The 12,097-nt window shown below is 36.8% G+C and overlaps 1 pseudogene; it reads right to left on the bottom strand.

Moving 5' to 3' along the window:
- Positions 1-714: 714 nt before the first annotated feature.
- Positions 715-9,947, bottom strand: LOC118969573 (regulation of nuclear pre-mRNA domain-containing protein 1A pseudogene; annotated as a pseudogene).
- Between the last annotated feature and the right edge of the window lie 2,150 nt (positions 9,948-12,097).

Here is a 12,097-nt window from a genome sequence, read left to right as displayed (position 1 = left end):
TTCCTCCCAGCTAGACCTTACTTAGATTGTTGGGAGTGCTCAGAGCTTTGTCATGGGCTCTTTTCTCTTCCTATGCATTCTCCCTAGGTAACGCCACTAGGTCCATAGCTTAAAAATTATGTGCTGATGACTCCCAAGTTTGTATCTCCAGTCCTGAGATATTTATATATCTAGTCCCTGAATTGCAGACCCAATATGCAACTGCACACTTAACAGTTCCAAACAGATGTCTAATAGGCATTTCATCTTAACATGGCCATAGCAAACTTTTGATTTCTTCTCCGTATTTCCTCCTCCATCAGTCTTACCCGTATCAGTAAGCTTCACCAGGCACCACACTGTTCAAGCCAAGAAACATAGGAACTCTGTTCCCCTCTTACCTTCTACTCCCCTGTCCCCACTAATCCTTCTAATCCATCAGCAAATCATTGTGACTACATCTTCAGAGTCAATACTGAATCCATCACTTCTATTGTCTCTACCTCTACCATCCCAGTTCAAGCCACTATTACCTCTCACTAGGACCAGTACTTTAATCTCCTCACAAGACTACTTTCTTTCATTCTTGGCCCTCTGTAATCCTTTTTCCACTACTATTGGGAGCTTTCACAACTGCAAATCAGATCAAATCATTCCCCCTACTCGGTATACTCCATGACTTCCCATCACATTTAAAATAATATGCAAACTCCTTACAAAGGTCTACATGATCTATTTGGTCCCTAAATGTTTGTCTAACATTTCACAACAGTTTCCCCCTTCCCCACTACTCTCCATCCTCACTGGCTTTCTTTTGCTCTTTGAACTCGCCAAGCTGTTAGGGACCTTAAGACTTTTTGCATTAGCTGTGTTCTTCCACCTCTAACAGCTTTACAAGGCTGGATTAATATTAATAATGTTTCCCAATGTCTTTTGTGAAATGATTCATTTTTTATCTATTGGTTACTGATACTTCCATTTTTAGATAGAAAGTTTTTATATACCCTGAGTCTGTTTCAGGGTTAACTATTCCTATCCACTGATTTGTTGCTTTGGGACTCATATCTTGCTTTTAATTATTGTGTTCAAAATCTTCAAACATACTCTGTAAAAAGTAATCTTAGAAGCGAAACAAGAACCTCATTATTTTTGCTATCGTTTCTTTAACTGGAAAATATCAGTAACGGCTATGAAGTAGTGGTCCATTGTTCATCTATTAAAGCTAGCCTGTGTATTTAGAACTGTGAGGTCATATGTCTCAAGAGGTTAAATTCTGAAACCCTGCCTTTATTCTGACCCTGTTGTTTCTGCAACTCAGTATTTAACAAAAATAATCAGTTTAATCTGGCTGCTGCTATCACATTCATTGTGCTCAAATGTAAATTAGTAGGAGACACAAAAGTAGAATTACTGATGCCAGAGTCCCGAAGGTGTCAAACCGGTACGTGTTCTTAATTAGCCGTAAAAATTCAATCTGTCCTGTTTTCTACAGATAACTGGTTTCAGAGTCATTAATGTGGAGAGAATATTCATACCTTTCCTCTTCAGATAGCTCTACTTATATACTTAGTGTAGCATTTTTTTCTAAAGAGATCTGGCCTACTTGTGACTTTTATTGCTTTTCCTTGACGAAAAGTTCCATTTTTCTCATTTTCTGAAAAATTAAACAATAGCTATTTGTTTAAATAATTTGGAAAAAGCATTTTTGTTTTCTTGAAGTAATTATTCTCTTTGTGCTCTAGTTTTACTCAGCAGTACTGTTTACTCTGCTTCTGTTGGAGAAAGTTCTAAGTCCCAAACAGCATGCCCTTCAGAATTAGAGACAAAATCAGAGAAGGCAACCTTTAAGATAGAAACTAGTGAAATTTAAACATTGCATTTGGTTTTAGGTGCTAACAAGATAATATTGGTTTCCGAGCTAGGGCAGGAGCATATTGTTTTAGAACACTCACTGCCTCCTCTGTGCTGACATAATAAGGCATAACAAGTTTTTCCCCACGTGTTCTTCCTCTATCCATTCTGTGGAACTTGAGTGAACTTAGAAGGACCTCAGAACTTACTTTTAAAGAGGGTAAGCTTGTATTTTTAGGTGAATATTGGTCAAGCAGCAAGAACACTTAATAATTTACCATTGGCTTTTGATTTAATCCTTTCATTTTTTTTCCCGAAGATGTCCTCTCCTCAGAAAAATCCTGAGTTTTTTTTCCCCACAGCATGGGCTTTCACAGAAAAATCTAGTTCACTTTCCAGCTGTTTAACTTGGCACAGGTTACTCAGTACCTACCTCCTTAGTTGTAAAAAAGATAGATAGTGCATGGATGGAATATGTAATAAATAGTGTCTTCCTATAAAAAGCACTCAATAAACGTTAGCTTTTATCATTGTTATTGTTTATTTCTATTAAGCTTCTTGATTAAATTTTCTCTGTAGTTTACTATTTACCTCATTCTCCTATAATTTGCCCTCCGCACTCTTTACCACCCTGAACCATCCATCCACTTCTTCCCTCCCAGTTACCAAATTCAATTCCAATTCTCTTGATCATTGACTTCACTGCTTAATTTGTAGCTTTCACCACACATAAACATATATACATACATATGTACCTTAAACATTGTATTTTAACTTATAATATATAGTCATTTGTCAATCTCTTGATGTAGGGCCAAGACCTTTACTTTGAATATCAGTCTACTATTTGGAGTTTAGCATCCCTCCTTTTTCCATAAACCACACCAATAGTATATCATATATAACTTTCAGCTTTGATTCTTTTTTTCTTTTTGTGGGATTTAAAAGATGTTTTATTAACTATCTAATTTGAATCTGCTTACAACAAAAAAATAATGTGTGAAGTAATGAATGAAAAAAATGTTTATCCTAAGTCATTACTGAATACAAATCCACAGCTTAATAATGAGATTTAAAAAGAAGGCAGGAGAGCATGCAATTGCTCTAACACATGGGGTTAGAAATAAGAGGTAAAAGTACATTTCTTTTGGTAATTCTAAATATACAAATACAGTATTTACTAGATCTACCCTGCAGTATAGCACTGCTTAATTTCCAAATATACAGTCATTCAAAAACCTTAACAAAACATTAAAAATGTTCCAGGCTACTTTCTTGAATATTAATGGATATTGTGTTCTTGAGATATCAGAGTTAAAAATACCATATTGTTTTTAAAGTTAAATGACTAAGGGAATAATTAAAGTATCATTTTTTATGTTTCTTTTAATCTCACAGATGGCTTTATGTTAAAGGTATCAATGTTAAAAGGAGACTGATTTGACAAATAGAAATCAGTTCCAGAATCAAAGTTGTCCTCTTGGCAGAATATCAAAATTTATAACATTTCCAAAACATTTTCATAATAACCTACTCCAGTAGGGGGTCCCTATTTAACACTTCTTCTACTCTTACATTGGCAGCTGGAATGGAAACCCTCTAATGCTGTTGTGGGTAAGTCCACTAGGCTCTGATCTGACCCTCAAAATGACATCCCTGTTTGGTGTTAAATTACTGATCTCTAGGGAATAAGAAATCAAAGGGATTGAGAGGCCCAGAACTGATATTTTTGTCAGGGAGAAGGATGAAGATTAAGTTGGAACATTTAGTCCCTTCCACAATCAAGCCCTACCTATACCATAATAAAGCCTCAACCAACTCCTGATTAGTTCTTACCCTTTAGAAATTACACACTATATAGTGATTAGATATGGAAGAAAATAAAGAAAACATTTTAATACTCATGAAGAAATAGAAACATAGAATTTCTCACAAGGCCTGAATCAAAAAAATTTACAAAAGATCTTCTGAAAATAATCTCTATTTGTGAGCTTATTAAAACACAGAGATCATCTATTTGTTACTATGTCATGTTAACTTACCAATAAAATGGTAAACATACCAACATTTTAAACAATTGTATAAATTACTTGTCATTTCTTTTGTTAGTGTCACTCTCTCAATCATATACAAAAATAACACTACAGGAATATCCACCTAAGCTGTCTCCATCTCTTGTAAAGTCCTGGACGCTGGAAAAAGACTGGTCATCAATCTTCACTGTAGATGTCCCCGGCAAAGGGCAGGTGCATGTGGCTGCCAGTGACATTAGGCAATCCAGATCAGTCTGGCAGGCTCTGGATCCGGGATCTAAGTTCTTTGCGTACGAGGGAAACTCTGGCTAACTTGCGCTTGTATTCTTCCAATTTATGCTTTCTCTGCTGCAAGGGCTTCCTTTTGACAACGAAGAAAATCTGCTAACATTCTAGTGAGTTGCTTTCCTATCATCTATTTCTGCCGCCAATCTGCCATTATAATCTGCCAGCAACATACAAGCATCCTCTACCATTTTAGAAAGCCTTTCTTCAGATTCTTTATCTGTTATCTTATCTAGTAGGGATACTTCTTGGACTTCAACAGGCAAAGATGCTATTCTCTGATGAACTGCTGCATCACCTGAAACTGCATTTTCTAGATCTTGTAATGCTCTAACGAGATCTAGAGTCTGTGGTGGTTCACTTGGAGATCCCAGAGAGGTACAGTTTTCATTTTCATCTACCTTTATCTGTTCGTAAGTTCGCTTCCTAGGCTTCTTATCACCCACCATACAGAGCTTGCTTTAAGTTGTTCTAATACATCATTTTCATGAACAGACCTTTCTTCCCAAAGAGATAACACTCTTCCAAGGTGTTTCTTACAACTTTCATCAGTTTCACTTGAAACATGCTTAAAAGCCTCCACTACAACTGGTGCAAAATCTTTTGTAAACTCCGGCCCCTTCCTTTTGCTGTTCTGAATGACATCATTGGCTAGGTAGAGAAAAGTAAGTTTCCTGTTTGGTTTGGCTTTGCGCAGCTCCCGCTCCCACACGGTGACGATGGGCCGCGAGTGCTTGCGGTGGTGGATGAGCCACATGGACAAGGTCTGCACGCTCTGCTGCGAGTTGCTCAACTCCGACAGCTTCTTCTCCAGCGCCGCCTCAGAGAAAGCGGACATCCCTTCGACACAGCGTTCACGCCGTCCCACGCAGTGGGGCTGAGGGGAGGAGAGTTCCGCCCCCCTCGCAGCGGCCTCGCTCCTCACCCCACCCGTCCCCACGCCCTCACCCTCGCTGCCGCCACAGCCAAGACCGGCCGCAAAGCAGAAAGATGGCTTCCGGCGGCTCAGCTTTGATTCTTTAAAATGTAACAAACTTGAAAACATACTCAAAATGCTCTCAATGCAGAAACCTTCTGGCTTTTATGATTTACCCAACCCACCATGAGACTTTTACGGTAGTCTGACATGTACCTAATTCACAACAGCTTTTTTTAAATAAATTTTTGCCTTTATTAAATCTTCCTAAAGCTTCAATTTAGTTTTTACAGAGAGAACTTTTTTTTCATGCACTCATGTATTATGTTATATAACATTTAAATAAATATGTAATTAAGCAGGAACTACTGGAACGAACAGGTTTGTGAACTAGCATTGACTTAACATGTGGGAGCAGTAGTGTGTGTATGTATTCGAGGACTGAAGTCTAGTCCCACAAAGTTTTGGCATGTAATGGGCATCAGTCTTTGTTAGAGGCAATGGAGAGTACTGGTTAATCAGGTAAATCATTTAAGTGGTGATTGGTGGAAAGAGCTTCTATTGCATAATTATTCTTGGAGGGGTTTTAATGAAAAATGAAGAAGTTAAAGAATTAGTAGAAAATGACTATTTTTGTAATAAGAATAATATAGCTTACTCTGCCTACTTACATACAGCAAACTAAAAATTAAATAAAATATGTTCTAATATACATGGACATTTTGTTTTTCCCGTCCAGCATCCATTCACCCTTCTTCGACTAAAATGATACAATGATTTATCTTTTCTGGGGCATCATTCCCTCCCGTACTCTCCAGTTTTGTCCCTGGGTAACACTGATCCCAGCCCCAGCTCTGGGAGACAACTCACAGTGAATTGGGCCTATCAACATTCCCCATCTCTGCGGTCATAGTGAGGGCTTCATTAACAAGCTCATTAATGATCAGAAGCCAATGAAGTATGCGGAGACATTTCCTGGGGCTTCTGGGAGAGAAAAGCTTCCCTCTAATAATGCAACTACTGGAGGAGACACTCACCTCGGGACTTGGTGTCTACAAATGTGAAGTTGGGAGTGCTGCAGCCTTTCTGCTACCCTTCAGACTGAAGATGAAGCTGACACTCAGAGCAAGAACAGCAGGGAGTGAGGTCCTGGTGATATCATTTGAACTTTGAATAAAGGCATGACTATCTGTGGGCTCACCAAGGGTCTTTTCATTGTTCCTTTCTAGTGAAACCATTTTACCTTGTATTTTTTTTCACTTGTAACATAAAGAATCCTCACTGACAAAAACAGGAATCTCTTGTTCCTCCTTGATAGGAAACTGGGAATGGCCTGTAGCTACTTTGGTTGGTATTGTTTGGACTCTGAACTGTTCTACATGCTTCTGTGTTGCCGTGTTGTTTTCATCTCATGTGGTCTGTTCTGAAATTTCTGCTTCTTTGTGTACCTCTTTGATATGTCCTAGCTGTTGCTTACGTACTGATTCCAATTACAGTTTTTTGTATCCTGAGACTTTATTTATTGATTTATTTGTAGCAGGAAATTATTTTCATATGTTTACTGGTTTTCCACTCTCAAATATCTACTACCTCATGACCTTTCCTCATTCATAAACTCATAAACTCACTTTGAATTTATACATCAGGAGAGTGATGATAGAGAAAAAATGAAATTTTCTATTTTTTTGTGTCAAAAATCCTTGTTATGCAAAAACATAGAATTCATTACAGCCAGTCTTTTTAAGCAATGAAAGTGATGAAGATTTTACAAACTGACGAGAAAACATATGCAAGGATTTTCATTGCACCATTGATTGTAATGGCAAAAATCAAAAACATTCATCAATAGTGGAATAGATAAGGAAATGTACATTCATACAACTGTGATAGCACTTGGAAGGAAAGTTCTTTTAGGCACTGACATTAGTTACCAACCCATCAACCTTTCTTAACTCCTTTCTCCATTTGCCACATTCTCTATAGAGGAGGAGAAGTCTAAATACTCTCATTCCTAAACTCCATTGCACCTAGGTCATGGGACAATAATGACCAATGAGATACAAATGTTTGTTGGGGTATTCTGGAGAAAAATGCAGCTGGCATGCTTTTTCCCTAGCATACAACTATGAAGGAAATGCCAAGAGATGTAAAGAATCTAGTCCTGACATCATTAAACCATCGAAAAAATGCCAACAGCATTCACCTCCAGAGTACTTGCTGTGTGAGAGGAAAAACAAACCATGTTTTTAAAGTCACTCTTGGTTGGATTTTATATTTTCAGCCAGAAGCATTCTTAACTGGTACACTATGTCAATACGGATACTTCTCAAAAATAATGTTACAAGATATTAAATGAATAATGTTAAATGAAAACAATTTGATATGGTCAAATTTATACAAATTTATGTTTATACAAATTTAAACGTAAGCCAGGCAATACTTGATATTGCTAAAGTAATATAATTTGGGTAATACATAGGTAATATAAAGTAATTTAATGTGCCTAAAATATAAAATACGAAGTGGAAAAATACAAATATTTATGGTAGTAATTGCCTTTGGGGAGTGGAGATGGAGAATGGGACTTGGGTGTGGAATGAGAGGTAAAAGGATGTCAAATTTATCTGTGATATTTTATTTCTTTTATTTACAGTAAGACAAAGAAACATAGCAAGAATGTTAACTATATTCAGTCCTTGGTAGTGAGCATACAGATGTTCATTTTCTTCTCTGAATTTTTCTGTATTAAAAAAAACTTCACAGACAGAAGAAGCAAGTGATTCTACAGGCTATATGAGAAGGAAAGCTAAAGGAGTCACTAAACAATTTATATCGTGGTGTGCCTAAGAGAAGGTTATTCTGTGCCTGGTCCTATGGCAAGCTAAGCCCGGGGTTGTCAGCTGAACTCCTCCAGATGGTGGCGTTGTTTAGTTTCACTGATTTCTATTCTGGCTTTAGTATGTCCTGCTCTATTTAGTTTTGGTTTTATTTGCTTTTCTCTTTCTAGATTTCAAAATGGGAGCTTGGATTATTCATTGGAGTCTTTTTCTACTATCCTTCAGTGCCTTAATTTCTGAGTAAGAATCCTGTAAATTTTATGTCATATTTTTATATTCACACAATTCATATTATTTTCTCTTTTCCCTTGAAATACCTTTATTAACCTATGGGTTACTTAGAAGTGCATGTAATTTCCAAACTTGAGGTTGTTTTGCTTGTAACTGTTTTGTTACTGATTTTAAGTTGTTTACCCTCTTATCAGAAAACGTTTTGTATGAATGGAAACTTTTCACTTGTTAAGATTAGTTTTATGGCCCAAAATATGATGTCACAGTGAATGTCATAATGCACACTTGAAAAGAGTGCCCATTGTGTTGTGGCCAGGTTACATTCCTGAATGTCATTAGGTCCTGTTGGTTGGTGGTGTTGGTCTATGCTGGTGGTGGTGGAGTTACAGACTTTTCTCTTTTCAGTTGTATCAATTTTTCCTTCCTGTAATTTGAAGCTCTTTCATCAGGTGAGTGTACATTTAGAATTTGATGAATGGAATCACAACATTATGTAATGTCCCTCTTTACTCCTTGTAATTTTCATAGCTCTGAAGCTCTCAATATTTTGTCCATACTAACATAGCCTTTAGCTTCCTTTCGTTTAATATTTCACATTCCCCTTAATGGAGGTCAGATTCTCTTAGCTTTCCATTATCTGTGTCTTTCTCTCTCTCACCCTCTGTTTTTTTTGCATTCATTCCACATGACTTGCTTAGAGGAAGGATTCTCTTCTGGGTTGGCAGTTCTTTTCTTTCCTCACTTTAAAGATATTATTCAACATTCTGTGGCCTCCATCATATTTCATGAGAAATCTGTAATCATTCAAATTTTAGTTTATCTTTGGTTTTCAGCATTATGACATGTTTAGGCCTTATCAGGCCTCACTGTTACTGATTTTGAGTTGAGGCTTTCTCAGGCCTAAACTCTTTGAATTTGCTGTTTGGGGTTTGCTGAGTGTCGTGAGCCTCTAAATTTATGTTTTTGTCAAATCTGTGATCTTTTCAGCTTTCACTAAGAATTGTTTTCTCTAAAATAATTAAATTTTCTTTTCCTTTATATAACACCTACAATGTGAAATTAAGACAAATTGATACTGTCCTACAAGATTCTGAGGATGTATTCATTTTTTCCAATGTTTTTTCCTCTCTTTCCTTCAGTGTAGAGCATTTCTATTGCTTTGTTATCTTCAACTTTACAGACTCTTCTATCATCTCTGCTCAGTGGTTGAGCCCATGCACTTTCTTTTCATTATATTTTTCAGTTCTAAATTTTTCCATGTGGATCTGTTTTTATAGTTTGTATTTTTCTGCTAAGAACTTGTCTTTCCAGTTTTTTCAAGAGTGTTAACGATTAGCGCATGTACTGTGCTTACAACTGCTGCTTTAAAGTCTTTATATGATAATTCCAGCGAGACATCTCAAAATAGGCATCTGTCCTTTCTTTTCCTTGAGAATTTGTCACATTTTCCAGTTGTGTGTATGTGTGTGTTGTTTGTTTCACCATGTGTACTAAAGGTTGAATTTTATTCTGGCCATTTTGTATATGATATTGTCATTTCTGAGTTATGTTTGCATCTTCTCAAGAAGGTTGATTTGTTTTATTGATTTACTTACTTTTACTTTTTAGTAAGGTATGATTGATACACACTCTTATGAAGGTTTCCTATGAAAAAATAATGTGGTTACTACATTTACCCATATTATCAAGTCCCCACCCATACCTCAATGCAGTCGCTGTCCATCAGTGCAGCAAGATGTCACAGATCCCCTATGGGACTTCTCTGTGTTACAGAGTTCTCCCCGTGATCCCCCACGCCACGTGTACTGAGCAAAATACCCCTCAATCCCCTTCTCCCTCCCTCCCCACGCACCCTTCTTCACCATTCCCCTCTGGCAGCATTCTTTTAGTTGTACTGACTTTTGTTTCTCTGCAAAAAACTAGCTTTGATTTTACTGATTTTTTCTTTAGTTTCATTGATTTCTATTCTGGCTTTAGTATGTGCTGCTCTATTTAGTTTTGGTTTTATTTGCTTTTCTCTTTCTAGATTTCAGAATGGGAGCTTGGATTTTTCATTGGAGTCTTTTTTCTACTATGATTTAATGCCTTAATTTCTGAGTAAGAATCCTGTAAATTTTATATCATATTTTTATTTTCACACAATTCATATTATTTTCTCTTTTCCCTTGAAATACCTTTATTAACCGATGGGTTACTTAGAAGTGTATGTACTTTCCAAACTTGAGGTTGTTTTGCTTTTAAGTGTTTTGTTACTGATTTTAAGTTGTTTACCCTCTAATCAGAAAATGTTTTGTGTGAATGGAAACTTTTCACTTGTTAAGATGAGTTTTATGGCCCATAATATGATGTCACAGTGAATGTCATAATAGACACTTGAAAAGAATGCCCATTATGTTGTGGCCAGGTTACATACCTGAATGTCATTAGGACCTGTTGGTTGGTGGTGGTGTTCTATGCTGGTGGTGGTGGAGTTACAGACTTTCCTCTTTTCAGTTGTATCAATTTTTCCTTCCTGTAATTTGAAGCTCTTTCATCAGGTGAGTGTACATTTAGAATTTGATGAATGGAATCACAACATTCTGTAATGTCCCTCTTTACTCCTTGTAATTTTCATAGCTCTGAAGCTCTCAATATTTTGTCTGGTATTAACATAGCCTTTAGCTTCCATTCGTTTAATATTTCACATTCCCCTTAATGGAGGTCAGATTCTCTTAGCTTTCCATTATCTGTGTCTTTCTCTCTCTCACCCTCTGTTTTTTTTGCATTCATTCCACACGACTTGCTTAGAGGAAGGATTCTCTTCTGGGTTGGCAGTTCTTTTCTTTCCTCACTTTAAAGATATTATTCAACATTCTGTGGCCTCCATCATATTTCATGAGAAATCTGTAATCACTCAAATTTTAGTTTATCTTTGGTTTTCAGCATTATGATATGTTTAGGCCTTATCAGGCCTCACTGTTTGTTACTGATTTTGAGTTGAGGCCTTCTCAGGCCTAAACTCTTTTATTTTGCTCTTTGGGGTTTGCTGAGTGTTGTGAACCTCTAAATTTATGTTTTTGTCAAATCTGTGAGCTTTTCACCTTTCACTAAGAATTGTTTTCTCTAAAATTAAATTTTCTTTTCCTTTATATAACACCTACAATGTGAAATTAAGACAAATTGATACTGTCCCACAAGTTTCTAAGGATGTATTCAATTTTTCCAATGTTTTTTCCTCTCTTTCCTTCAGTGTAGAGCATTTCTATTGCTTTTTTATCTTCAACTTTGCAGACTCTTCTATCATCTCTGCTCAGTGGTTGAGCCCATGCACTTTCTTTTCATTATATTTTTCAGTTCTAAATTTTTCCATGTGGATCTGTTTTGATAGTTTGTATTTTTCTGCTAAGAACTTAAGTCTTTCCAGTTTTTTCAAGAGTGTTAACCATTAGCGCATGTACTATGCTTACAACAGCTGCTTTAAAGTCTTTATATGATAATTCCAGCGTGAGGCATCTCAAAATAGGCGTCTGTCCTTTCTTTTCCTTGAGAATTTGTCACATTTTCCAGTTGTGTGTATGTGTGTGTTGTTTGTTTCACCATGTGTACTAGAGGTTGAATTTTATTCTGGCCATTTTGTATATGATATTGTCATTTCTGAGTCATGTTTGCATCTTCTCAAGAAGGTTGATTTGTTTTATTGATTTACTTTTTAGTAAGGTATGATTGATACACACTCTTATGAAGGTTTCCTATGAAAAAATAATGTGGTTACTACATTTACCCATATTATCAAGTCCCCACCCATACCCCAATGCAGTCGCTGTCCATCAGTGCAGCAAGATGCCACAGATCCCGTATGGCCCTTCTCTGTGGTACACTGTTGTCCCCGTGATCACCCACGCCACGTGCACTAAGCAAAATACCCCTCAATCCCCTTCTCCCTCCCTCCCCACGCGCCCTCCTTCACCATTCCCCTCTGGTAGCAT

The sequence above is a fragment of the Manis javanica genome, chromosome 4 (assembly GCF_040802235.1).
Source record: "Manis javanica isolate MJ-LG chromosome 4, MJ_LKY, whole genome shotgun sequence".
Lineage (NCBI taxonomy): Eukaryota > Metazoa > Chordata > Mammalia > Pholidota > Manidae > Manis > Manis javanica.
The sequence above is the reverse complement of the archived record's forward strand: the minus strand, read 5'-3'. Positions and strand labels throughout refer to the sequence as shown.